The sequence below is a fragment of the Eretmochelys imbricata genome, chromosome 6 (assembly GCF_965152235.1).
Source record: "Eretmochelys imbricata isolate rEreImb1 chromosome 6, rEreImb1.hap1, whole genome shotgun sequence".
Taxonomy (NCBI): Eukaryota; Metazoa; Chordata; order Testudines; family Cheloniidae; genus Eretmochelys; species Eretmochelys imbricata.
This window is the reverse complement of record NC_135577.1, coordinates 59,365,055-59,392,927: the sequence shown is the minus strand read 5'-3', so window position 1 is coordinate 59,392,927 and position 27,873 is coordinate 59,365,055. Positions and strand designations below refer to the sequence as shown.

At 44.1% G+C, this 27,873-nt stretch overlaps 1 protein-coding gene across 5 annotated transcripts in view; it reads left to right on the top strand.

Annotated features, from left to right (window-relative positions):
- PHF21A (PHD finger protein 21A) overlaps positions 1–27,873 on the top strand; it is a 245,567-nt gene that overhangs the window by 83,239 nt on the left and 134,455 nt on the right. The window lies entirely within an intron of this gene.

Sequence of the window (27,873 nt, the reverse complement as noted above, 5' to 3'; positions counted from 1 at the left end):
TGTGATCTACACTGTGTATGCAGGCAAAAGGATTTTGTTGGGGAAGGAAAGCTCAAAAAAGGCCATAGAACATAGGAGGAGGAGGAGAAACTGGTACAAGCAATCAAAAAACATACATAAGCTATGCAGAAGCATTTCTGAAAAGACAGGTTTGTAAATTTTGACAAGCCCAAAAACTTCTCTCATTGATGTAGTGCCCTTGCACAGCAGGTGGTCCTGGCATTGCAGGCTAATATGATTCGGTAACATCTTAATCAGGATTTCTCCAGTGTAGTAGAGGTACATCTAGGCTAAAGTTCATGAACTTGGATGCCTATATTTTAGGTATTTAAATTCATAATTAGGAACCTACATAAGAGCTAAGCTTTTCAGATATGCTGAATACTTTAGAATATCCTTTGAAATCCATGGGAGCTGTGGATGCTCAGAATCTCTAAAAATTCATGCCACTCCACTCTCAATCAATCAATTAAACAAACAAAACCCCACACTACCAAACCCGCTCCAAGTGCATGTTTGAGCACCTTTTCTATTGCCAGTGGAAGAAATGTGCAAATGTGCCATTTGAATTTATGGTAATGAATATAATTGTGACATTAAAAAAAAGTGCGAGAGGCTGTTGGTTTATTTTGGTGATCTGGGACTGCTACTATTAAGCATGGATCTTCCCCTCTTTGAATGCATAATATAAAAAGATTAAAACACCTATTACTAAGTAACTGTAAGCAGACACCTTTCCTAACTTTATAAACACAGTCCGCACAGCATGAAAAGTCCCAATTCACTTTTCTGCGGTTTGGCTTAAATAATAAAGAACACAGCAGTAAGATATAAGACAAAGGCCAGCTTAAACTGTCTCCCCAAAGTTGGCTACTTTTAGGCTTCCTTCTTGATGACTGTTCAACCCAAGTACCTTTCTTTTTAGACAGACATTCCTACTTCCTTTATATGCGGGTGGGATAATGACTCGCCTGCCTCAGTGAGTAAACAGAACCCTCTTAATCTTTTCCCAGTATGACTGACACCTGCTTAACAGTGTGAGGTTTTGGACAAAACAGTGCCAAACTGTTACAATACTAACTCCAGCCATAGAGATACAAAATAAAACACTGTCTTGGAAGTCATCATAAAAATACTGACTTATTCTCAATCTGAGAATTGAAAGATGGATAAGGAACTGGTGAAAGGGGAGGCTACAATTGGTCATACTAAAAGGTGAACTGTCAGGCTGGAGGGAGGTAACTAATGGAGTGCCTCAGGGACTGGTCTTGGGACCAGTCTTATTTAACATTTTCATTCATGTCCTGGGCACAAAAAGTGGGAGTGTGCTAATAAAATTGCAGATGATACAAAGGTGGGAGGTATTGCCAATAGGGAGGAGGACCAGAATATGAAACCAGAAGATCTAAAGGACCTTGAAAAATGGAGTAATAGAAATGGGATGAAATTTAATAGTGCAAGGTCATGCACTTTGGACTAACAGCAAGAATTTTTGCTATAAACTGGGGATATATCAGTTGGAAGCAACAGAGGAGGAAAAGACCTGGGTGTATTAGGTGATCACAGGATGACTATGAGCTGCCAATATGATGCGGCCGTGAAAAAGGCTAATGCAATCCTAGAATGCATCAGGTGCAGTATTTCCAGTAGAGATAGGGAAGCATTATTGCCATCATACAAGGTACTGGTGAGACCTCATCTGGAATACTGTGTGCAATTCTCCTAAGTTTAAGAAAGATGAAATCAAACTGGAACAGGTCCAGAAAAGGGCTACAAGGATGGTCCGAGGAACGAAAAACCTACCTGATGAGAGGGAGTTTGGCTTGTTTAGCCTAACCAAACAAAGGCTGAGAGGAGATAAGATTGCTCTCTGTAAATACATCAGTGGGATAAACACCAGGGAAGGAGACAAGTTATCTAAGTACCAACGTTGATACAAGAATAAATGGATATGAGCTGGCTATCAACAAGTTTAGGCTTGAAATTAGATGAAGTTTTTTAACAATCAGAGGAGTGAAGTTCTGGAACAGCCTTCCAAGGGGAGCAGTAGAGGCTTCAAAACTGAGCTTGATAAGTTTATGGAGGGGATGATATGATGAGATTGCCCACAATAACATGTGGCCCATCTGCGACTGTTGGTCGCAAATATTCCCAACGACTGAAGATGGGGCACTAGATAGGGAGGGCTCTGAGTTACTACAGAGAATTCTTTTATGGGTGTCTGGCTGATGAGTCTTGCTGACATACTCAGGATCTAACTGATTGCCATATTTGGGATTGGGAAGGAATTTTCTCCCAGGTCAGAGACCTTGGCAGAGACCCTGGGGTTTTTTGCCTTCCCCTGCAGTATGAGGCATGGGTCACTTGCTGGTTTAAACTAGAGTAAAATGGTGGATTCCATATAACATGAAGTCTTTAAATCATGATTTGAGGACTTCAGTAACTCAGCCAGAGGTTAGGGGTCTGTTACAGGAGAGGGTGGGCGAGGTTCTGTAGCCTGCAATGTGCAGGAGATCAGACTAGATGGTGCCTTCTGGCCTTAAAGTGTATGAGTCAATATGTAATGGAGGAAAAAAGGTTGTTTGTGTTTTTTGTTTTTTGTTTTTTGTTTTGTTTTTTTTTATTGGGAGGTGCAGTAGATTCTGTTTATTCGCAACCCCTCAGTTGCCAGCAAAAAGTTGCCATTATCTGGTAGTTCCCAATTAATAGAAGGCAGGTTTGCAAGGCTGCAGCCAGTGAAGGAAGGGCTGGCATGTGTCTTCCCTGGTTGCAGCCGTGCAAACCTGGCTGCAGGCAGGGCAGCAGCATGGAGGGCGGCTGTGTCCTGATGCTAGGGCTTTCTACAGGGATTGTGGGTGCTTGGGGCCCATGGAGCTGCACAGTACCTCTCCCTGTGCTCTCAGGGGATCAGGGTCAGCTTATCCCAGTGCTTCCTTCCCTGAGTGCAGCTCTCTGGCAGGGTGCAGCTTGGAGAGCACAGGGAGAAATACTGTGTAGTTCCAGCATCTGCGCTGCTACAGCCCCCCTCCCCACTATTGCCCTGCCCACAGCCTCCCATCCTAGCCCCTTGCCTCCTGTGTGATCCCTGTCCATAGGCGGATTTGCAGGGCTGCAGCCAGGGAAGATACATCCCAGCACTTCCTTCCCTGGCTGCAGCCTTGCAAACCTGCCTATAGTTGGGGCCTTTCCCCCCAAAATATGTTCTTAATAAGTGGCATTCTATTGCCAATATTGAAATCCCATTCCCATTAAAGCTAATGGGATTGGTTCCCAGCGAAGTACTGCTATTAACCAGAGGTTGTTAATATCTGGGTTTCTGTTAAGCAGAATCTACTGTTTTTGAGGATGTCATCTCGTCAATGATGAGAGAGGTGAAAATATCATAGGAAACACTTACCAGTTGGAAGGGGAGGAGAATCAGCTGCCAAATAGCCACTTCAGAGCTACAGCTGTTTGTGTCTTCTAAATCTAAAGGCTTAGCTATCCAAAAATCACACAGTAAAAGGCCCATATGAAAAGGATGACAGTACATTATCGTGTATCAGTAGTAGCCGGGCAATTGTAAAGAAAGATGCTTCTCTGCATCCTTTCCCATCCTTTTTGAGGGTAAAGGATCTTATTGCAAGACATCCCCGGATTCTCCAGGTTGGATCCTGGTGTTCGAAATAGAGAAGTCTTTTTTTATATGTTTCTGGGATTTAAAAACAGATGCTATGTTAACATTGCCTGCTTAGTGGGCAGCCATGAAATCACATAACTTAGTTACAGGTTTCAGAGTAAGAGCCGTGTTAGTCTGTATTCGCAAAAAGAAAAGGAATACTTGTGGCACCTTAGAGACTAACCAATTTATTTGAGCATAAGCTTTCGTGAGCTACAGCTCACTTCATCGGATGCATACTGTGGAAAGTGTAGAAGATCTTTTTATACACACAAAGCATGAAAAGATACCTCCCCCCACCCCACTCTCCTGCTGGTAATAGCTTATCTAAAGCGATCACTCTCCTTACAATGTGTATGATAATCAAGTTGGGCCATTTCCAGCACAAATCCAGGTTTTCTCACCCCTCCCTCCCCCCCCCCCCCCCGCCCACACACACAAACCGGGGAAATGGCCCAACTTGATTATCATACACATTGTAAGGAGAGTGATCGCTTTAGATAAGCTATTACCAGCAGGAGAGTGGGGTGGGGGGAGGTATCTTTTCATGCTTTGTGTGTATAAAAAGTTCTTCTACACTTTCCACAGTATGCATCCGATGAAGTGAGCTGTAGCTTACGAAAGCTTATGCTCAAATAAATTGGTTAGTCTCTAAGGTGCCACAAGTACTCCTTTTCTTTTAACTTAGTTAGCTATCATTAAGCTAACTATTGTCTGCACTGTGGTTTTTTGATCCTGCATGACATGATGTGCCAGTATCCCTGGGACACATCGACAATTTGTTGCCTTTGATGCCTCTATATGCTATCCTTTTTGAATACCAAATCCTCCGTTGACTCCTTCCTGGACATTGCACCACCTTCTCCTTAGTACTGTTCTCACTTTGCACCGAGGTGCGGTTGGTCTCCCTACTCATGGCCAAGGCACATTCAGAGGGAACCTCAGGTTGCCTATGCTTTGTGATGTCTGCTTGGGTATGTGAGCATGATAACCCAAAGAGGAAACAGCAGAAAATATTGTCTGACAGTTCGGAGTACATTTCTTCAATCCCATTGAAGGCCTCTGCACCACTGCCCCAACCTTGGCAAACTGAAGCGCCACTCCAATGTCTGGACTGCTTGGATCCCTCTGTGTCATGGGAGCTATGATCATGTTAACACAGTTACCCAAACCACAGGAATCTCGGTGTACCTGGAGGCAGTACTGTTGTGGGTGGCATTTCTGGTGCTTCTTATGCTGGTCTCACTCAACACAGTTGATGCTGAAGCATTCTCCAGTAGCTCTCCTTTATTTTTCACATAAATGCAGCAGTCTGTTACACCTGTTTAGGATATGGGAGACATTGGTTAGGAGTATCAGAATGAATGTTGTTTGGACACATAAGGGATTAATGACTCTTCAAAGCCCAAATACCATTCTGCTTGAGTGAGAAGACAACAATTGTCCTTCCCAGGCTGATCTGACCTCCCCACTCCCCTCTACTGGTTGGAGGCTTTGTTGTTGTCTCAGGCAATTGTTTCCAAAGTTAACTAGGACTGTCGGGCCTGGAACTGGATATAAAAGCAAGGTGGGCCTGCTCATAATGGTACATTTGGCAAGTATAAAAAGATTGGTCTGTTGTACAACAATCTCTTTGCTTTTAATGCTTTGTCATCCTTACATTTTTAAACTTATCACCAAGAGGAAAAGATGACTGTCCTTTAGATATAAGACCCCAAGCTAAGTGAAAATGCAGTGTAAGATACTTGAATATCTGCCCTCAATTGGTCATCTACTGGGCAAGCTGGGCAATTTGATAGAAGGCTGACTGGGGTGAGAAGGGAGAAAGACTTGGCAAAGATTGAAACATTCACTTTATTTCAGTTGTGCTTCGTGTTGTACCAGGATATGAGATCTAAACATGGGAATTCACTATCAAAACATCTTATGAAAATCTTTACTTTAAGAGGTGTTTCCTGTCTTCCTCACCTTCCTGCACATCACTGAGTACAGTGACAGAAGCAACCCAATGTTCTGCCTCATGACATTCCTTCTTACAAAAAGAACAAAGACACATATACCAAACAGCAGAATCCCTTGTTTTGCAGCTAGATCTGGGATGCTTGTTTGTGTTTGACATTTCCATTCTTAGTGCTCAGTAAAACTAGTTAGAAATTGTGATGTCAGTAGTATTAAGTGTCTTGGCATTTAAGAAGTTGGTTTTGACATACAAAGCTCTAAAAGGCTAGCACCTCTGAACTAAGAGACCACTTCTCTCCCACCATCACATTGCTCCATTTGCAGTCAGCAACAGCGCCATAATTGGAGCTCCAATGGTAAAGTAGAGAGTGGACAGCTGTAAAGGTGGCAGGTGTTCTTTGTTAGGAGCCTCAAGCCTTTGGAACTTGCTTTCCTCCTCCCCCACTCCTTTGGAAGAGTCCAAGTTGTTATCTTAAGGGTATACTGCAAGGTTCCATTTTTCTCTCTCAACCATAATTAGATGGGTGATGGGTTGGACTTGACAGTAAGGAGTGTGAGGCTCTGGCAGGGACTTTTTGTAGAGTTTTTTAATTTTTGTGGCTAGGTTAATTCTTTACAGAATGGTCCCATGGAATTGTGCCGGGCCAATACCCCAGAGGTCAGTGGATCAACTGTGCTAGTTTGCTTCTCCCAGTGAGAAGCCAAAAGGACTACAGTTGAACCCTGTTTATCCAACCCTCCATTATCTGTGTCTCCGTATTTACTAAACAACCAGCACACGTAGGTGCAGAAGCAGATGATCTCTCCTGTGGCTGCTAGATGGTGCTGCAGCTTTGCACTTTCCCATTCTCCAGATTATCTGAATTTTTGATTATCCGATCTGGCCCCAGTCCCAGTTACAGCAGAACCCCATTTATCTGATCTAATAGGATCTTTGGATGTACAAACAGGGAAATATCAAATAGATGTAGAGAGGCTATACTACCTTACTCCGGTAGGGGGGGTCACACCAGTGTCCAGTTCTGGTGTTCACAGTTCAAGACAGATGTTGAAAAGTTGGAGAGGGTGTAGAGTAAAGCAGTGATAATGATTAAAGGATTGAAAAACATGCCTTCTAGCAGTGATTCTCAAACTTTTGTACTGGTGACCCCTTTCACATAGCAAGCCTCTGAGAGCAACCCCTCCTTATGAATTAAAAATACTTTTAAATATATTTAACACCATTATAAAAGCGTGAGGCAAAGTGAGGTTTTGGGTGGAGGCTGACAGCTCGCAACCCCCCACATCATAACCTCATGACCCCCTGAGGGGTCCTAACCCCCCAGTTTGAGAACCCCTGCCTTATAGTGATAGACTCAAGGAGCTCAATCTATTAATCTTAACAAAAGGAAAGTTAAGAGATTATTTTACCAGTTTGTTTACCTACATGGGGAACAAATATTAGATATGGGCTTTTCATCTTACCAGAAAAAGGTATAACCTGATCCAGTGGCTGGAAGTCGAAGCTAACAAATTCAGACTGGAAATAAGATGTACATTTTTTTAACAGTAAGGGTAATTAACCATTGTAACAATTTAGCAGTGGCTGTGGTGGATTCTGTCTCACTGGCAATTTTTAAATCAAGATTGGATGCTTTTCTAAAAGATATGTTCTAGTTCAAACAGGAGCTAATTCAGGGAAGTTCTATGGCCCGTGTTATGCAGGATGTTCAGAGCAGATGATCCCAGTGGTCCCTCCTGTCTTTATGTAAATCTATGTACAATAGACACTGTGCTATGTATATTACTGAGGTAGCAGGTAGTGTCCCCTATATTTAGTTGCTGAACACTTTTTTTCCATTTTAAAGGATTCCTGCAGTTTTTTCAAGACTCTAACGATCTCCACTGTTTGCAGTAGGCATCTGAAGTTTGGGCAGGAAAAAGCCCTGGGGTTAGACAAGTGCTTTTTCTTTGTCTCATTAAATTCTGTTCAGGTTTAGCTGGGTTTAAAGTTAGAAACTTAAAAAATCACTTTTCTTCTTTGAATAGCGTCCCTGTGGGTGCTCCACTTTAGGTATGTATGCATTCCTGTCCCTTTGATTGGAGATTTTTGGTAGCAGCGTCTGTTCAGCACACCTGCGCCCTACATATCCTTGTGTCCCTTACCGAGACTATATAAGGCTGTGTGGGTAAACAGCCCTAAGTTCCTCCTCAGCTGGCTTCGGCTTGAGATGGAGTCTAGTGTGTGCCTGTTTGTTTCTTTTATTAGTATTTTGCTTTATAGTGAGAGTAGGTTTAATACCTTATAGTTGGAATGTTGATAAATGCAAAGTAATGCACATTGGAAAATATATTCCCAACTATACATATAAAATGATGGGGTCTAAATTAGCTGTTACCACTCAAGAAAGAGATCTTGGAGTCCTTGTGGATAGTTCTCTGAAAACATCCACTCAATGTGCAGCAGCAGTCAAAAAAGCAAACAGAATGTTGGGAATCATTAAGAAAGAAAATATCATTGCCTCTATATAAATCCATGGTATACCCACATCTTGAATACTGTATGCAGATGTGGTCGCCCCATCTCAAAAACATTATATTGGAATTTTGAAAAGGTTCAGAAAACGGCAACAGAAATTATTAGGGGTATGGAATGGATTCTGTATGAGGAGAGATTAATAAGACTGGGACTTCTCAGCTTGGAAAAGAGATGATTAAGGGGAGATATGACAGAGGTCTATAAAATCATGACTGGTGTGGAGAAAGTACATAAGGAAAAGTTATTTACTCCTTATAACACACAAACTAGGGGTCACCAAATGAAATTAATAGGCAGCAGGTTTAAAACAAACAAAAGGAGGTATTTCTTCACATAATGCACAATCAACCTCTGGAACTCCGTGCCAGAGAATGTGAAGGCCAAGACTATAACAGGGTTCAAAAAAGAACTAGATAACTTCATGGAGGATTGGTCCATCTGACTATTAGCCAGGATAGGCAGGGATGGTGTCCCTAGCCTCCATTTGCCAGAAGCTGGGAATGGGTGATAGGGAATGAATCACTTTATGATTGCCTGTTCTGTTCTCTGTAGGACACCTGGCATTGGCCACTGTCAGAAGACAGGATCCTGGGCTGGGTGGACCTTTGGTCTGACCCAGTATGGCCGTCCTTATGTTTGTTTCCTTTTCTTTTGTTTTTTCTTTTCCCTTATTGAGGGACTTGAGTAACTTTTTTTTTCTTGTGTCGGGGATGTCGGGCTCCTCAGGGTTTAAAAGATGCCGAGAAGCAGTTCCTGTTCATGATGGGCACTCTGTTGCATTTGTTGTTTGGGAAACCCTCACATTCCTAGCAAGTGTAAAATCTGCTCATCCTTTAAGGGAAGGGTCTGTAAAAACAAGGAAATTAAGTATACACGTTAATGACAGAGCAAGCCTTCAGACCAGTTTCAGACCCAGGTTCAGAGTATTCTCCTGTACAGAGACCTTCCTCATGTGTCAGTGTCCCATCATTGTCAAGACCATGGTCACCAGCAATACTACTTTGAGTGATGGTCCCTATATGGATTCTAGACGTGGGTGCGCATGCGCGCCATGCACCAGAGCCGGAACTGTTCGTAGTAGTGTCGGTTGACCCGCATTTGCGTTGTGCATCGGTCGCATGGTGCATCCAGAGTTTTAAGAGGCTGTGCAGGTCGACATCACTCCAGTTCCCTCTTAATGCTACATGGCCAGAGTTGGAACCCCTGTTCCTCAGTGCTCTTAGCTTGCTAAGAGAACTCTTATCTGTTCCTTCCAAACTTCTGTATATAGTTGTCTACCAATTTTTAGTCAGTTAGGTCTCACCTGTTTGGACCGTTTTTTCCCCCCTTGTGGGGCACTCCCCTGTCCTGAGAACTATGCCCTGGCAAGATAAATTCAAAAGCTATGCTTTACTCAGCGTGACCAGCACCAACGCTGTCTCTATTGTCTCAGCAAAGCTCACATCATCTTCCATTGCTCCATCTGCTGCTCGCTCCCAGCTCAGACTTGGAAAGCTAGGGAACTTTGCCTTCGCAAACAACTGGTAGAGGAGGCTATGTGCCCGTGTGCGCAACTGGATCCGGTACTGACGGATCATCCAGAGCGATGCCCGTCTCCGATGGTGAGCGCTCCCCAGGCCCTTCCTTTGCACCACCAGCAGTATCTACGCAACAGCTGAGGCCCCACCGTACATATAAGAAGCATGTGCATAAGGGCGGCTCCCCGATGGGGACCGCCTCTAAAAGCAGAGTTGCCTCCCTGAGCCACACCAGTTCAGGTGAGAAATCGTGTGTTGACTCAGCTGCTCCCGCCACCTAAGAAATATCGTATGGAGCATAAGTCCAAGCCAAGCCGTGACCTGCCAGCACTGCCTCCTGCTGCGGTAACTGGTCCACTGCCTTCACCTCTGGCACCATCGACGCTGCTGGGGCCATCTGGACTTTTACATTCTGTCCCATGCACGCCGGAACATTTGTACCCCCTGATGCCTCCAGCTGAGCTCATGCTGCCATATGCTGGCTCCCCTTGGTGCTCCAGGTCTCCAGCTGCTTTGAAGCTTCTGTCTCCAGTGAATGAATCTCTCCTGCTCTGGCAGCATCCTGCTCTGCTCTGCCTCTCACCGCCGGTACCTCTCCTGCTCCTGGACCTCCCTGTTCCGCCCCATCTGCTGCTGGCAGTGCCGACAGCCTCACTTCTGCTAGACCCTCCTCCGATTCTGAGTGGTCCTCTGAGCCAGATCCTGCATTCTCCCCTACGCGCTCCTATAGCCCAGACCCTCGGCGCCAGCCCTACCCTCTGGCATATGGCCCTTCCACTGAGGTATGTTTCCTCTACCCCCGGGGGCTACTGATGCCTGGTGACCCGTATGCCTGGCCCGCTGGGGATCCTTACTGGGACCATGGGGGTACCGTCGCTGCCACATCACTGGCCATCTCCTACCCGCATCGCCCCTCCTTCGTCTACGATGAATCCCAGGACATTTCTACACTGTTTGCACTTCCAGCACCACCAGTCCCTACTGGTGCTTCCTCATCCCCGAACAATGTGTTCATCCCACCTTCCCTTCCTCCCCCATCCTCCTGACAACCATAGTCAGTACCAGGACCTACTTCAGTGCATGGCTGCAGATCTCAAGCTGCCAGTGGAAAATGTTTAGGACTTTCAGAACCAGTTCCTGGACATCTTCAGCCTTCTGGGCCTTCTCGCACTGCCCTCTCTATCCATGAAACCATTTTGCAACCAGCTCAAGCGGTCTGGCACACCCCAGCTTCCTGTGTCCTTACCCTGAAGCTGGCAGAACGCCACTACTTCATGTCATGTAAGGGTACGAACTTCCTATTTACTAAACTCACACTCCAACTCACTCTTGATTCACACAGTGACTGAGTACACTCAACATCACCTCAAGGCTACCCCTCCAGATTGGGCAGCGAAGAAACTTGACCTGCTGGGGCTCAAGGTCTTCTACTCCGCAGGCCTCCAGTTCCTCATTGCCAACTACTAGGCCATCTTGTCAAAAGTACGACTTTCTCTCTTATTCCATGTTGGTGGAGATCCAGGCCTTTCTCCTGACAGAGCAACAGCAGTGTTTTCAGGTCCTACTGGACGAGGGCAAGGTAGTTGCCAAGGTGGACTCCAAGCTGTGGTTGATGACACTGACATCTCAGCTTCAATCCTTCAGCTTTCCCAAGGGGGTCCAGACCACCCTTGAGGACCTCCCCTTCGACAATCACAAACGCTTCAGCAATAAAACGAAGTCCCTCCATTCTCTTAAGGACTCCCGTGCCACCCTTCAGTCTCTTGGCATCTACACACTGACCCTGACCTCACTCTGCCTCCCAGCCCTACCCTTGATTGCCGCAAGAGCCATCTCGCTGACACCCATACACACAGCGACCTTGATACTCTTCCACTGCCACCTCCATCACCTCCACCTTCCCACAACGTCCATCCAAGCAGTCCTTTTGACTCTTCCCCCTGAGATCTGCGAACCTCTCTTCACCCCTCCCATGAATCCTCAGATCTTTTTAGGGGATTGTCCTGCCCTGTTTGCCCACAATTGGGTGCTGGACGTTGTTCACCAGGGGTACCTGATAGAGTTCCTCTCCTTTCCTCCTCATTGCCTGCCCCATAGTGGCTCTGGGGATCCTTCCCAATGTGATCTCCTCTGAGAAGAAGCAAATAGCTTCCTCTGGAAGGGTGTCATAGAACGCGTCCCATGACACGATCATGGCTGTGGTTTCTACTTCCCTTATTTCCTTGTGCCAAAGGGGCAGGTGGGTGGCTGCTGCCTCATTCTGGATCTCCGATTGGTGAACAAATCCATACACAAGTTCTGCTCACGGATGGTCACACTCCTCCTTGTTATCCCATCCATCCCCCATGGAGCCTGGTTTGCGGCTCTCGATATGAAGGATACATATTTTCATATACATATCCACCCCGCTCATTGCAAGTTCCTTCGTTTCACATTGGGGGACTCTCACTGCCAGTTCAGGTCCTCTCCTTTGAGATTGCCATTGCTTCCCATGTCTTCACAAAGGTCTTTGCAGTTGTTGCAGCCTACATGCACCATCTAGGCCAGTGGTTTTAAAACTTTTTTTCTGACAACCCAGTTGAAGAAAATTGATGCCGACGACCCAGTGGAGCTGGGGATCAGGGCTGGGGTAGGGGTGCGAGAGCAGGTCAGGGCTCTTGGCCAGGGGTGCAGGCTCTGGGATGTAGCCAGGTATGAGGGGTTTTGGTGCGGGGGCTAAGGGCTGGGGCATGGGATTGGGGCCTGGGTTACCTCGAGTGTCTCCCGGTCAGTGGCGCAGTGGGGTGCTAAGGCAGGCTTCCTGCCTGTCCTGGCACCGTGGCCCGTGCTGTGCCCTGGAAGCGGCCAGCAGCAGGTCCAACTCCTAGGCGGAGGCATGCGGCTCTCGCCTGCAGGCACCACCCCTACCCCCAGTGAAGCCAGTGCTCTGGACTGGGGCAGCATGCGGAGCCCCATGGCCCCTCCCACCTAGGAGCCAGACCTCCTGCTGGCCGCTTCTGGGATGAAGCGCGGTATCAGAACAGGTAGGGCCCAGCCTGCCTTAGCCGGGCAGCACTGCCAACAGGACTTTTAACGGCCCAGTCGATGGTACTGACCAGAGCCACCGCGACCCAGTGCCTTACATTCTGCGACCCAGTACTGGGTCGTGACCTGCAGTTTGAAAACTTTCAAACCACTGATCTAGGCCACTCCATATTTCCCTAACTGGATGTTTGGCTCCTCGTTACACCTATTGGCGACTTCCTCCTCGCCCCTGTCCAGACCCTCCACAACATCCTTGCCAGCCTGGGGATCTGCATCAATGAGGACAAGTCAGTTCTTGTCCCTGCCCGCACACTCACCTTCATAGGGGCGCGCCTTGACTCTCTCTCTAATGGCCCACGCCTTTCTCCCATCAGACTGATTCACAGCCCTCATTTTGTAGCTATGCCACCATCTGTTTACATGCATTGGCAGTGCCTCTTCCTCTTTGGCCACATGGCAGCTGCACCTTGGTCCCACTGTATGCCTGCCTGCATATGCGCTGCCTCCAGCTGTGGCTCCGGTTGGTCTACAGTAGGACCACCTGGGCAAGCCAGTCCTGATCCCCACCTTCGTCCTGGCTTCCCTCACCTGGTGGTGCAACCATCGAGGTCCTGGCCGGCACCCTTTTTGCTCCCCCCACACCACTCTCAACACAGATGCCTCACTTTTGGGGTGGGGCTCCCATTTGGAGGGCCATCTTTCTTGATGGATATCTGGATGTATAATTGCCTATTATAGTTTTGCTCATGTTACACTTCTCTTTAGAGTGACTGTGTACTTTAGTACAGTGGTTCTCAACCAGGGGTACTTGTATCCTTGGGGGTATGCAGAGGTCTTCCAGGGGGTACATAAACTCATCTAGATATTTGCCTAGTTTTACAACAGGCTACACAAAAAGCACTAAAATTTCTTACAGACAATGACTTGTTTATACTGCTCCATATATTACACACTGAAATTGAAATTCCAATTGATTTATTTTATAATTATATGTAAAAATGAGAAAGTAAGCAATTTTTCAGTAATTGTGTGCTGTGACACTTACGTATTTTTATGTCGGATTTTGTAAGCAAGTAGTTTTTAAGTGAGGTGTAACTTGGGGGTACGCAAGACAAATCAGTCTCCTGAAAGGGGTACAGTAGTCTGGAAAGGTTGAGAGGCACTCCTCTAGTAGATCAGTCTACATCAGTCGCCCAACTCAAAGATATTCCAGTAGCTGAAATCTGCAGGGCTGCAACTGTTAAAAATGTATGCCTTATTTCCAGCCTGAATTTGTCTAGCTTCAACTTTCAGCCATTGAATTGTGTTATACCTTTCTCTGCTACAATGAAGAGCCTGTTATCAAATATTTGTTTCCCACATAGGTAACTATGAACTGTGGTCAAATCATCTCTTAAGCTTCTGTTTGTTAAGATAAATTGATTGAGTTCCTGGGGTCTTTCACTATAAGACAAGTGTCAGGGGGTAGTTGTGTTAGTCTGTATCCACAAAAACAACAAGGACTTAGTCTTTAAGGTGCCACCGGACTCCTTGTTGTTTCACTATAAGACATGTTTTCTAATGTTTCTATCATTCTTGTGGCTCTTCTCTGAACTTTCTCCATTTCATCAACACCCTTCTAGAGGATTGTGGATACCAGAACTGGACACAGTATTCCAGCAGCAGTCATACCAGTGCCAAACACAGAGGTAAAATAACCTCTCTATTCTTTCTTAACATTCTCCTTTTTATGCATTCAACAATCGTATTAGCCTTTTTGGCACAGCATCTGTCCCCCCATTAGCCCTTTGAATCCCAGTCTGTGAGTCCCCAGCAGCCCCATGTGCTCCACTTTGCCTCCTAACATGGCTCCACAGGCAGGCTGCTGTGATGAATGCAGCCCGCAGCTAGCTCTTACTGCCAGTCAGCTGGCTGTTCTGGCACCAGAGCGGCCTCTGGTGGACAAAAGGTGGAACTGCAGCACTTTTTGGGCAGAATATATTTTCTGCAGGGAAGAAAAATTCTATGCCGGACATGAATTCTGCGCATGCAGAGTATGGTTCGTGAAAGGAGATACCTCAGACAACTAGGTTTATCAGGCAGAATTATTGGAACACTTTAAAGCACTGAAACTATCCACTCCAAAAGAATGGAGAGCAGAATCCTGCAGTATATTCCAGGTGTTAGAGTTCCTTCAGCAGGCTTAGGCAGAGTTGCATCTTAATATCTTATGAAGAAAATAAGAGTCCCCCTAGAGTCCATTAAATACCAGATACATGGTTGTTGCCTGTGTCAAGCTGCCTGGAGGGGCACACAACTGAGAATGTGAACCTCATGGAAGACTGTCAAAAGCAAGACTGAAACCTCAAAGTGGTGGTATGTTCTATAATTAGATTTCAACAACCCACTAACAAATGTGAACTCCTAGATCACTTTAACAGTCTTACCACAGAGTCACAGACAGTCCCCTTGGGTTCTCCAGTTTATCTTGACACCCAGGCAAGCTGGACTGATTGATAATTGGTCACCTATACCAAAGATCACAAAATTAGCTTCCTTGCAGTCCCAGGGGACAAGCCACATGCCTCACATCAGTTTGTACACTAGATCTCACACCAAAGACAACACCTGTAGCAAGTCCTGTAATAAACTAACTAAAGGTTATTAATTAGGAAAAAGAAACAAGAGAGTTATTTACAGGTGAAAGCAAGTAAACCTACACATACACACATAAGTTGCCATCTGTGGTTCCTAAAGATGATGGCAATGTGGTAATGTCTTTCAGGGCAGACCCAGAGGTAATTCTTGGGAAATCTCTGCCTGAGTTTAGTGTCTTTGGCCCTGTGAGAGTTCAGATAGCAAAGAGATGAAAAATTTTCTTGTGACCCTGTTTTATCTTTTACATTTAGCCTTCCAGTCCATGGCTATGTCTACACTACACTGCTTTTAGCAGCAGCTTTTAGCACAGCTGTGTCGCTAAAAGTCATGCGTGTAGCTGCTGTTTGTCGGCTCTCCTGCTGACAAAAAACTTCTACCCCCAATGAGCAGCGTTTGCATTGTTGGCAGGAGAGCGCTGCTGCCGACAACGCGCTGTTCACCCTTGCACTTGTCACGGCAAAACTTTTGTCTTTGAGGGTTGTTGGTTTTTTTAACACCTCTGAAAGACAAAATTTTGTTGTTCAATTGCCAGTGTAGAGATAGCCCATGATATGAGCTCCCTTGCATGTAACATTTCTAAGGTCTGATAGTACCATTCACCAATTCACCTTTGTATCTTGATGTTCCTTAATGGCCCATTTTATCTCAGTAGGCTTCTTGAATGGGGAGTTGGGCTGGAGAGGATGATTCCCATGCTTGAGTTCATAAGTTCAGAACAAACATTTTCTAAGTTAAAAAGCAAAACTTACATATGTTTTCCATGCTATAAGAAAATATTACAAATGAGATTAATGCATGCAACATAGCCATAGCATTTCATAGCCTAAATCAGTGGTTCTCAAACATTTTTTTTCATGGACCACTTGAAAATTGCTGAGGATCTCCCACCCAGCAATATTGTTAATCTATCCAACTATACTCTTAGCCCAGCAGAAGAATCTGTCCTATCTCGGGGCCTCTCCTTCTGCCCCTCCACCCCCACGAACGTGATACAGTTCTGTGGTGACCTAGAATCCTATTTTCGACATCTCAGACTCAAGGAATATTTCCAACACACCTCTGAACAACATACTAATCCACAGAGACCTTCCTACCAACACTACAAAAAGAGGGATTCTAAGTGGACTCCTCCTAAAGGTCAAAACAACAGACTGGACTTCTACATATAGAGTGCTTCTGCCGATGTGCACGGGCTGAAATTGAGGAAAAGCAGCATCACTTGCCCCATAACCTCAGCCGTGCAGAACACAATGCCATCCACAGCCTCAGAAACAACTCTGACATCATAATCAAAAAGGCTGACAAAGGAGGTGCTGTCGTCATCATGAATAGGTCGGAATATGAACAAGAGGCTGCTCGGCAGCTCTCCATCACCACTTTCTACAAACCATTACCCTCTGATCCCAGTGAGGGTTAGCAAAAGAAACTATACCATTTGCTCAAGAAACTCCCTGAAAAAGCACAAGAACAAATCCGCACAGACACACCCCTGGAACTCCGACCTGGGGTATTCTGTCTGCTACCCAAGATCCATATACCTGGAAATCCTGGACGCCCCATCATCTCAGGCATTGGCACCCTGACAGCAGGATTGTCTGGCTATGTAGACTCCCTCCTCAGGCCCTACGCTACCAGCACTCCCAGCTATGTTCGAGACACCACTGATTTCCTGAGGAAACTACAATCCATCGGTGATCTTCCTGAAAACACCATCCTGGCCTCTATGGATGTAGAAGCCCTCTACACCAACATTCCACACAAAGGTGGACTACAAGCCGTCAGGAACAGTATCCCCGATAATGTCACGGCAAACCTGGTGGCTGAACTTCGTGACTTTGTCCTCACCCATAACTATTTCACATTTGGGGACAATGTATACCTTCAAATCAGAGGCACTGCTATGGGTACCCGCATGGCCCCACAGTATGCCAACATTTTTATGGCTGACTTAGAACAATGCTTCCTCAGCTCTCGTCCCCTAATGCCCTTACTCTGCTTGCGCTATATTGATGAATTCTTCACCATCTGGACCCATGGAAAAGCCATCCTTGAGGAATTCCACCATGATTTCAACAATTTCCATCCCACCATCAACCTCAGCCTGGTCCAGTCCACACAAAAGATTCACTTCCTGGACACTATGATGCTAATAAGAGATGGTCACATAAACACCACCCTATACCGGAAACCCACTGACCGCTATTCCTACCTACATACCTCCAGCTTTCACCCAGACTACACCACACGATCCATCGTCTACAGCCAAGCTCTACGATACAACCGCATTTGCTCCAACCCCTCAGACAGAGACAAACACCTACAAGATCTCTATCAAGCATTCTTACAACTACAATACTCATCTGCTGAAGTGAGGAAACAAATTGACAGAGCCAGAAGAGTACCCAGAAGTCACCTACTACAGGACAGGCCCAACAAAGAAAATAACAGAACGCCACTAGCCGTCACCTTCAGCCCCCAACTATAACTTCTCCAACGCATCATCAAGGATCTACAACCTATCCTGAAGGACAATCCATCACACTCACAAATCTTGGGAGACAGGCCAGTCGTTGCTTACAGACAGCCCCCCAACCTGAAGCAAATACTCACCAGCAACCACACACCACACAACAGAACCACTAACCCAGGTACCTATCCTTGTAACAAAGCCAGTTGCCAACTGTGTCCACATATCTATTCAGGGGACACCATCATAGGGCTTAATCACATCAGCCACGCTATAAGAGACTCGTTCACCTCCACATCTACCAATGTGATATATGCCATCACGTGCCAGCAATGTCCCTCTGCCGTGTACATTGGCCAGACTGGACAGTCTCTATGTAAAAGAATAAATGGACACAAATCAGACGTCAAGAATTATAACATTCATAAACCAATTGGAGAACACTTTAATCTCTCTGGTCACTCGATTACAGACCTAAAAGTCGCAATATTACAACAAAAGGACTTCAAAAACAGACTCCAATGAGAGACTGCTGAATTGGAATTAATTTGCAAACTGGATACAATTAATTTGGGCTTGAATAAAGACTGGGAGTGGATGTGTCATTACACAAAGTGAAACTATTTCCCCATGTTCCCCTCCCCCCCCGCACTGTTCCTCAGATGTTCTTGTTAATTGCTGGAAATGGCCCACCTTGATTATCACTACAAAAGTCCCGTCCGTCCCCCCCGCCCCCCCCCCCGCTCTCCTGCTGGTAATAGCTCATTTTAAGTGATCACTCTCCTTACAGTGTGTAGGATAACACCCATTTTTTCATGTTTTTTGTGTATATAAATCTCCTCATTGTACTTTCCACTGAATGCATCCAATGAAGTGAGCCGTATTTCACGAAAGCTTATGCTCAAATAAATGTGTTAGTCTCTAAGGTGCCACAAGTACTCCTTTTCTTTTTGGTGGACCACTTAATGATCTTTCCAAATGTTGTTTGTACTGTTAGCTAACTATTGTAAAGCGCTTTGGATAAAAGCGATATATAAAAAAACCTTACTTAACGTATTTTTGTTCTACAAATAAAAGCGCACAATTCATATTTTAATATCGGTAGTCTTACCTTTCCAATGTGATGGATGTGCCCTCTCTCCCCTGCTGCGGCAGCCCCGAGCTGGGGCTGGGAAGGGAGGGCCGTCTCTCCCTGGCAGCTGCAGCCCTGGAGCTGGGGAAAGTCACCTCTTTTGGCTGCCACTGCCCTGCACATCCCAAATTCCCCCCACCCCTGCTTCTCACCCCACTGCCCCCTCCCATCTAACACTTATTCCACCCCAACGCCACCAACTCACCTTACGTGTGTCTTCTCTAGGGTCCAAGCACCTAATTGGAGCCACACCTGTGCAGCTCCACTGATTAGGTGGGTGGCCCTTCATTCTCTTGTGTGTGGCTGCCCAGGCACGCACCTTAGAGGGTACTGTCTGCGGACCACCTGAATGGAGCTCGCGGACCACCTCACTGGTGGTCCATGGACCATGGTTTGAGAACCTCTGGTCTAAATACATTCTTATAAAACTAATACCTATTTTGAACAAAACTAATGTATCGGTGAGCTCGTTTGGTTTCCAGCTATGTGTTTGTCAGTGCTCAGTTGATGCCAACAGACTTGGAAAAAGCTGGCACCTAGTTTACCATTCTTTAGTGGCCTTGTTCTTTAGAAAATTGTTTCCCAGTTAAGTAAACTTCAGTGCTTAAACGGAGCAGTTTTGACTTTACCAACTCTTGGATCTCTATTTCAGAAGCAGATCAGAAATGGGCGTTGCCATCCCAACCGTTTTCATGTTCTCTGTGTGTATATATATCTTCCTACTGTATTTTCCACTGCATGCATCCGGTGAAGTGGGTTTTAGCCCACGAAAGCTTGTGCCCAAATAAATTTGTTAGTCTCTAAGATGCTACAAGTACTCCTCTGTTTTTTTGCTGATACAGACTAATCCAGCTACCACTCTGAAACCTGTCTCTGTTTCTACAGAATGTGTATGCCTGTGTCGTTATCTTAGGTGTGTGGTAACATGCACGTCCTTATCCTGTCAGAAGAGCTTTGGATCAGACCATCAACGAACATCAAAATCAATGCGAATCTTTCCATTGACTTCATTGGGCTGAAGATAAGACCCAGAATGAGACGAGAGCCACTAATATCTTGGATAGTGCCCTTCACGACTTTTAATGTAATAAACCGAAGAGTCCTTCACCCCATATATTTAAAATTTTAAAGAAAAGTGCCTTCATTTACTTACACAACGAAAATATTACATGTAAGTTAAAAAACCAAAAGCCCACACATGAGAAATTTCCCCAACAAATCACTTTGCTTAGCAAACCATTAAAAAAATTGCTTTACTCCATTATCACCTCAAGATCAAAACGCAAGCACTTAAAGGCAAAGAAATGAATAGCTGAGGACATGAATTTTAGACTGTTCATGTAATAAACTTTTAAAACATACTGGGCCTGACTCGCTGACGCTCTGTGGTGTCTTTGCACTGGCTAAACAAACCAGACATAGGCATAGAGGGTTTTCCAGCTAAATGCAGAGCTAGTTGTGTGGTTTTTGTTTTTTTTGTAGTTGGGCAAGGGGATGATGAAGGGAAAGGTGGTTGGGCCAGGATGTCCCTGTATTCTGGCTAGTCTGTGGTTATTGCCAGGACCCTAGGAACAATAATAGCCAAAGCAAAAGTTATGGCAGCCCCAAGATAAAAGATGCACCTGGATAAATTCTGCCTGTTGTTCTTAGCAAATGAAATGCCACATTTAATCTCAATACAGCAAATTTAATTCTGATGCTAAAATAAATTTTTCTATTGTCTGTATTCTTCAAGTAAGAACATAATTTTCTTAAAATTGAGGGCCACTTCCTCAATCGGTATAGCTCTGTTGACTTCGCTTTTTTCATCTTGATATTTTTATTTTATTTTTAATTAGCTTTAAAATAGTGTTTATATGCTCTTTGGACTAGGACTGATGTTTACTGTTTGTGTTACAATAAGGCATTAGCTCAGTGAAAGCATCTAAGTGCTACTATAATGCAAATGAACAAAATAATATTTGTGTTGCATTTATAAAAGGCGAGGAGTAATTATTCCTTCCCCATCTCCCTGTTTCTGATGGTGTGTCAAGAGTGGGATAGTGATGTAGATGTTTTATTTTATTCAAGAACAGCATGGACTGCCAGCAGTCAGAGTGAAATACACAGAAGTAAACTTTGATGTATTTATTCTGGAGTCATCATGGGTGCAGATTTAAACAAAATTGGTTTACACAAGTCACTGACCTGTTTTGAAACCTTGCATATGAAAGATGAGTCTACCACTCTCCCCCCAACTTTTAATAACAGTTTAAAGGACTGTTATTTTATTAGCTTTTCTTTACTATATTTCTCTCTGCAGGAAGATTTTTTTTTAAAAAAAGTAATGAAAGGATTGTGGCACTAAGCAGACAGTGTTAGCGTCTCTTCTTACCATTTCCTTATTAGAGACCAGTTTCACTGATGTATAAACAATCATTCCAAGCTTTAGCTTTCAAAAACATTTTAATAGGTGAGATGTCTCCAAAAATTCATCACATCCTTTATTTGTCTTTAAAATATTTATGTTATGCTCATGCAAAACACTGATTAAGGCTAGAAAATGCTGAGATGGGGATTCATGTCACTAGTTCTAGCTTATGCAGTTTGTTTTGCATGTAACTAACCAAAAATATCCCTAACCATATCAAATATCACTTGAGGTAGATTCTTCTCTTTTAAAGGGTGAAATTCATTTCACTTACATAAAGTCCCAGTAATCAAATTCTGCATGGGAGAAATGAGACATAGTTTCAACAGTTTAAATCCAACCCTGATCTTGGTACAGGACTGCGGGATAGCACCCACATGGTTGCAATCCAGCACAAAGGCTGGAGTAGTGGCCACACATCCTCTGTGACACTTACATGTTACTAAGACGACTAGATCTGTGAAAATGTGGGCCCTGCCTGGTCCACTTCGATTTTTGTTTTAAAGCTCCATGGCTGGCCTAAAGACTATCCAAAGTGCATGTGAGGTGTTCAGGGAGTTTCTATTACTACTCTACCTCCAGTCCCTAGCACATCCCCCATGTAGAGCTTACTTAGTGCACAGGGCTTTGCTATGTCCGTCATCACTACAGGTTAATTTCACACATTCTATTTTTCTGTCCTCCTTTGATGGAGTTACTTTCTTTCTCTGTTATTTATATATTTGTTTTAAAGAAATTATTGAATACTTTTTTATATATTTTAAATTAAACCACTTATTAATAAACACCAAAAGCATACTTCAAATATTAACCAAAAAGAAGGCTGCTACAGGACCGTGGTTCAAATAATTCACTTAGCAAGAGTGACAGGTTTCAGAGTAACCGCCGTGTTAGTCTGTATTCGCAAAAAGAAAAGGAGTACTTGTGGCACCTTAGAGACTAACCAATTTATTTGAGCATGAACTTTCGTGAGCTACAGCTCACTTCGTCCGATGCTGTAGCTTACGAAAGCTTATGCTCAAATAAATTGGTTAGTCTCTAAGGTGCCACAAGTACTCCTTTTCTTTTAGCAAGAGTGATAACTTATTTGTTTTTCTGTTTTTCAGAGGTATCAGTCTTCCTGTTTGGTATGTTATGGTTCAATAAGATTATTCTTTTATTCAGATGTTCACTGCATTTAGTCCTTGTAGTTGATGCAGAATGGCCATATTAATCAGTCATCTAGGGTAAGTCTGTGCTTCCAATAGGGAGGTGAGATTGCAACCTATGTAGATATACCCGAGCTAGTTGATTAAAAATAGCAGTGTTGCGGCAATACAATCCTGCCCAGGACCCTGGGTATGTATTTGCGTGGTTAGCCTGTGCCACTATGGTCACACTGCTATTTTTAATGAGTTAGCACAGATACCTCTACTTGTATTGCAGTATAGATATACCCTTAGTATCCCCTTGTATTAATGTGTTTTGGAAATTGGTGTTATAAGTTTATAAAGTTATGTTTCCCCCGAGGAGTGGTATAACATGGTGGAAGACTCTAAGCCCTTGTACTGGAATGCAGTGCTTCCTTGAATAACCAACCCAGGCTCATTTCCTAAACTTCTGCATTAACATTCAGGGCAATAACTGGTGCATCATGCGGAAAGACAGATTCAATTAACTTTGACCGGAATAGGGATGGGAGTGTATCTTTGAGCCAGAAGGAACAGGAAGCTAGCAAAGAGGAAGCCCTGCAGGAACACCCTATTAACAGCTGACTCTGGGGAGGAAGATGGAGCCTGAGGTTTATGTTGTTGTGTTACCAGAAAAGCTAGACCGTAAGCATGGGGATTAGTTTAAATATTAACTCAGGGTCTACAGTGCTCTTCTGAGGACTGGGTAGGGACTCTGCCCATTCACAGTTGGTTCCTTTTGTCTGTGTACCAGAGGAGGAAGCATTTGTTTATCTAATTGTAACTTAGCCTCTCATATTGAAGAGGTCGTAACAAACTGCACATTTATGCCAAGAGAAATACTGGCCTTTGAAACATGAATTTTGAATTAGAAGAGCAATTACACTCACAAACATTTACTGGAACTGCTTAGAACAGGTTTAGTGCCAATCACTTATCTAACTTTGGCTTTACATATGATGCTTTTCCAATTACCATAATTTCCACTGTTATTGGCTGTGCGGGTACCCATAGCAGTGCCTCTGATTCAAATCAAAAGAATTTTCAGCACAGTACAGAAATTTAAAGCATTCCTTTTTTTATTCAAATCAGCGGCCCTGCTATGGGTACCCGCATGGCCCCACAGTATGCCAACATTTTTATGGCTGACTTAGAACAATGCTTCCTCAGCTCTCGTCCCCTAACGCCCCTACTCTACTTGCGCTACACTGATGACATCTTCATCATGTGGACCCATGGAAAAGAAGCCCTGGAGGAATTCCACCATGATTTCAACAATTTGCGTCCCACCATCGACCCAAGCCTGGACCAATCCACACAAGAGATCCACTTCTTGGACACTATGGTGCTAATAAGCGATGGTCACATGAACTCCACCCTATACTGGAAACCCACTGACCGCTATTCCTACCTACATACCTCCAGTTTTCACCCAGACCACACCACACGATCCATCGTCTACAACCAAGCTCTACGATACAACCGCATTTGCTCCAACCCCTCAGACAGAGACAAACACCTACAAGATCTCTATCAAGCATTCTTAGAACTTACAATACCCACCTGCTGAAGTGAGGAAACAAATTGACAGAGCCAGAAGAGTACCCAGAAGTCACCTACTACAGGACAGGCCCAACAAAGAAAATAACAGAACGCCACTAGCCGTCACCTTCAGCCCCCAACTAAAACTTCTCCAATGCATCATCAAGGATCTACAACCTATCCTGAAGGATGACCCATCACTCTCACAGATCTTGGGAGACAGGCCAGTCGTTGCTTACAGACAGCCCCTCAACCTGAAGCAAATACTCACCAGCAACCACACAACAGAACCACTAACCCAGGAACCTATCCTTGCAACAAAGCCAGTTGCCAATTGTGTCCACATATCTATTCAGGGGACACCATCATAGGGCCTAATCACATCAGCCACACCATCAGAGGCTCGTTCACCTGCACATCCACCAATGTGATATATGCCATCATGTGCCAACAATGCCCCTCTGCCATGTACATTGGTCAAACTGGATAGTCTCTACATAAAAGAATAAATGGACACAAATCAGACGTCAAGAATTAGAACATTAAAAAACCAGTCGGAGAACACTTTAATCTCTCTGGTCACTCGATTACAGACCTAAAAGTTGCAATTCTTCAACAACAAAACTTCATAAACAGACTCCAACGAGAGACTGCTGAATTGGAATTAATTTGCAAACTGGATACAATTAACTTAGGCTTGAATAAAGACTGGGAATGGATGTGTCATTACACAAAGTAAAACTATTTCACCATGTTTATTTCCCCATCCCCCACTGTTCCTCAGATGTTCTTGTCAACTGCTGGAAATGGCCCACCTTGATTATCACTACAAAAGGTCCTGTTCTCCTCTCTCCCACCCGCCCCCCCAACTCTCCTGCTGGTAATAACTTATCTTAAGTGACCACTCTCGTTACAGTGTGTATGGTAACACCCATTGTTTCATGTTCTCTATGTATATAAATCTCCCCACTGTATTTTGCACTGAATGCATCCGATGAAGTGAGCTGTAGCTCACAAAAGCTTATGCTCAAATAAATTGGTTAGTCTCTAAGGTGCCACAAGTACTCCTTTTCTTTTTGCGAATGCAGACTAACACGGTTGCTACTCTGAAACCTCTCTTTAGAATATGTGCTAACTATTTATAGATATCTGTTTCATCTTGCATTTAGCTGTGACTCTCGGAGTACCTTTCCCAGACCTGAAGAAGAGCTCTGTGTCTCCTGAAAGCATCTCTCTCTCACACCAACAGAAGTTGGTCCAATAAAAGATATGACCTTACCTACCTTGTCTCAGGAACATTCTAAGGTTGGGTTGATGCAGCCACAGCTGTCCTTCTCCCCTGCACAGGAGGAGAAGAAGCAGCAGTGTCACAACACACTGTACTAGAGTAGGAGTGAAGAGAGCATGGGAGTCCGGAGAGCCATGCTGGGTCCACCCCTTGGACTTGGTTTGTGGCTCCAGTGGCCCATGCCCTTCACTCCAGAGGCATCGAATGGTGTAAGAACCACCTCCTGTGGCGTGGGGAGGTAAAACTGGCCTGGGTTTATGTACTGGGTCTAAATGGATGCATGAGGTAGACAAGGCCTGAGCAGCCCATCCTCCTTTCTCGAGGCGGGAGTGCCCCCAACTCCTGGTGATGTGGAGAGAGTGTGTGTGGGAGAATGCTAGACTGGAATGTACCCATATGTTTGCCCTCATCACTGCCACTCTGGCATAAGTCGTCTTCTCCTGCTCAGTGTTAATGTAGGTTGCCCTTTAGCTCTAGTGGTAGAAGTGTGTGCAGCAGTGCTGAAGGGTCAGGGTTCAAACCCTGCTTATCAAGCATGAGGGAGTTATTAGTTCTACATCCTTCTTTTCTTCTCTTTTAACCTTTTTCCATTTAAAGAAACACACAGAAATTACATACAAAAAACTAAATTAAATAACATTATTTAGATTTCAGTGTCAAGCACTGGAAAGTTAAGAAATGCTAGTTTTGTGGTTGCTATGAAATGTTATTTCTTCTCCCTTGTGAGTAAATAGCATTATGTTAGTCTTTAGTCTTTAATTACATGATCACATTCAGTTTTTCCACAGGACCCCCTCTTGTTCAGTACACAGGATGGATGCATAAGTACACAGAATTAAAGTTGCACAGGCAATGTAGATCTGGCACTTCCCAAATTTTGAGTACTTGAATTTGCAACCTAAATACTGTTCCTTTAATGTAGGTTTTTTTATGTACTGTGTATCTAAATGAGAGAGGGAATTGGTGTGTGTTTGAGAACATATGAAGCAAAGAGATCTTATGGTTTATTAGGAAACTTATAAATGCAAGTAATATAATTTTTATAAGAAAATTATGCTATATTTCTAATATTCCTGCTTTCTTTCATATTGACAAGTTGTAGAAAGATTGAAGGGGAGGAGGTAATACTACTACTTGTTTAGTTTTCATTTAATGCAGAAAAGTCAAAAGGAAGCAAAAGAAGGTCAAGCCATTTGAACCAGTTCTCTACTGGTTTTCTTTGAGGAACTGGTAAAGGTAATGACATCTTAAGCTTGTACATTGGAAAGACAGGGATAAGGAAATTAATTTTTTTGCAGAGGTTTGCTTGTTGATAAGAAGGAGCAACCAGAAAAATTCCAAAGTAGCTCTAACCATTTCTCATAGTAAATTTCAAACTAAAGTGGTACATCTGTAGAAGGTACACATTTGAAATAAATATTTTTTCTGAGCATTTATTTTGTTAGAGTTTGAGTTGTTGGATTTAGTTAAGCTAACTTGTAAATCAGGAAGTAAGAAGGTATCTTTGAAACATTTACGGCCAGAGTTGTTTCTTAACAATACACATCACTCTCTAATTTCATATGAAATACGATTACACTTGTGCATAAGCCAAACTTGTGGGAGGGGAGGTACCTTTTCTTAGTGGAAAGGGTTAAAAACCATATCTACAGAGAAAGAGACTGAATTTGGCAGGTATGCCATTGTCATCAATGGGGTCACACAGATGTGACCAAGGACTGAATTTGCCCTGCAGTGGGAACTTGGTTAACAAATCTGTTAATTATGTATGAGTCAGAATAGAAGCTAGCACGCGCGCGCGCTCTCTCTCTCTCTCTCAGTTTCAACAGCTCTGCAGGGCTAACAGTAGTAAAAAGTAATTAAAGCTAATTTTTATCACTAAAATAGGCAGGAGACATGAAATACATATGGGGAAGATCTGTTGAGTAAGGTGGGCCATACTTTTATAGTCACTTTTCAGAGTGGAGCTGAATCAGTGACAGAAATTAGAGGCCTGATTTAGTCAAAATTACACTCTGTATCAGACGCTCTAAAGGCCTCCTTCATACTCTGGGGCTGAATTGTCCTTCTCTAACAACTGTGCAGTGCTAGATTGAGCATTCTGCTTAATATGTGTCAGAACAAACTATACAAGTTTTACAAAATATAAAAAGATAGACACATTAAGGCTCTGTCAGAGATAGATATGGTACATCAAGCATCATCCCAGGACAGGGCTTTATAATGTTCTTTGAATCTTTCTGATCTTCCCAATAATGGAGTCTCTTCCTCTTCCTAGCTCATTTGCTTTATATGGTTATGGTAATCTAGGGATGAATGTCAGAGAAACTTCACAGAGCATGCTCAGCGAATTACCTCCAGTATGCTAGTATGGGGCAGTCTGTCAGCCAGGAAGAGTTTTAAAGGAGCAGTTACCCAGAGGTATTGGGGCTGTCATTAGGTGACAGTTCTGTTCTGGTGGTCAGCCAGAGTGAAAAAGAAGCCTGATTTTAAAAAGCAAAACCCCTGAACATTTAAAAAGAAGTACTGATTATGAAAGAGGGCAAGGTGCC